Genomic DNA, 1795 nt, shown 5'->3' on the forward strand with positions numbered 1-1795 from the left:
TAAATATCGATATAAAAACGTGATGCAAAATGGACATATCATCTAGATAGGGAGAGCACCGCTAGGCAGCCATGAGTCTAACTAGAATGTCGTAGTGCGCCCTTCCCTGACGGAGACACTGGAGACCGCCCTGTACACTGGCATAAGCTTGGTCAGGGAGGTCAAGTGTGGTCTGAGGAGAGATGTCATCGCCGCCGTGGTCAGCAGTGAGCGCCCAAGCTCGCCCCAAACCCAGCGTGCCCATGGTGCATCCTTGGCGCGAGTGTGGACGGTGAAGGAGCTTCATCAGGAGGCACCGGTTCTGGACCGGAAGAGCACGCACCCCCAGCCCTCCCTCTTCCTTGGAGCAAACCACACGGTCCCATGCAACGAGGCACTAGGCTCTCGATGCTCTGTCCGCCCCGGACCAAAGGAAGGAGCGACACATGGCTTTAATTGCCTGGAGGATAGAAGGCGAGATCTCCATCGCCGCCATGGCATATGTAGGGAGGGAGTCCAACACGGCGTTTAGCAACACCAGGCGCCCCCCGAAGGACAGCAGCTGCGTGCGGCAGTCGGAGAGGTAGTGCTCCGCTTTGGCAATGAGCGGGAGGAAGTCGACCATCGAGAGCTTGCGGTTGGAGAGCAGAAGGCCGAGATAGACTTGAGGGAAGCTCCCCACGATGCAGCCCAGCACCTGGACCATCTCGTGAAGCTCGCACTCGGGGATGTGCACGGACACGGCGGTGCTTTTGTGGAAGTTGATGACAAGCCCCATTGCAGCCACGAAATCGTCGAGGATGCCCTTCAGGCGCTGCACTGCATCCAGCTCTGCACACATGATGACGATTGTGTCGCCGGCGTATTGAAGGACGAGTGGAGGCGCATCATCAATCAGGGGGTGATGCATCCCCCCGTCTCTCTTGATCATCTGTTGGAGCACATTCGCGACAAGTAGGAACAAGTAGGGGGTGAGGGGGTCCCCCAGCCGCAACCCCTTCTTGCAGTTTATCCACCTCCCGAGTACGCTGTTAAGGACCACCGCGGACATGAACGAGTGGAAGATTGAGTCCATCCAATCACACCAGAGGGAGGGAAAGCCGCACACTTCGATAATCCGACGAGGGCTACGCCAGTCGATGGAATCAAAGGCTTTGGCGAAATCTAGCTTCAGGACCTTGGCGGCCCGACGATTCTCGCAGCACTACACAAACTCCGTCACGAACACTAAGTTCTCGGAGGTGCTTCGCCCCTTGATGAACCCGGATTGAACAATGTCCACCACATCAGTGATTTGTTGTTGTAGACGGGTGGTCAGAACCTTGCAGGGGATCTTGACATCACAGTTTTGTAGCGAGATGGAGCGGAAACCACCAGGCGCGAGCACCCCCTCGGCTTTGGGAAGCAGCACAATATGTGCGCGGTTGATACATGAGAGGTTCACAGAGTTGTCATAGAACCCCACCAACAATCACAGCATGTCGCCGCGGACCAGCGGCCAGTCGGCTTGGTAGAAGGCTGGACCCAGGCCATCGGGCCCGAGAGCGTTGGTTCTGTCGAGGTCCTTGACAGCAGCCTCGAGCTCTGCCATATCGAAGGGGGCAACCAACCTGGCACCATCCACAGTGACGGCGCCCTCATACAGCTCCTACAGGTCGAAGCGTCAGATGGGGTCCCTGGCCCGGCCAAGAAGGTCAGTATAGAAGGCGTGGAGGGCCTCTGCCTTGGCCACGTGGTCGCCGCCAACATCCAACGCTTTGATAACGGGTAGCGCTGGGACGCCTGAGCATGGAAGAAGCGGGTGTTCTCATCCCCT

Source organism: Triticum dicoccoides, chromosome 7A, assembly GCF_002162155.2.
Source record: "Triticum dicoccoides isolate Atlit2015 ecotype Zavitan chromosome 7A, WEW_v2.0, whole genome shotgun sequence".
Classification (NCBI taxonomy): Eukaryota; Viridiplantae; Streptophyta; class Magnoliopsida; order Poales; family Poaceae; genus Triticum; species Triticum dicoccoides.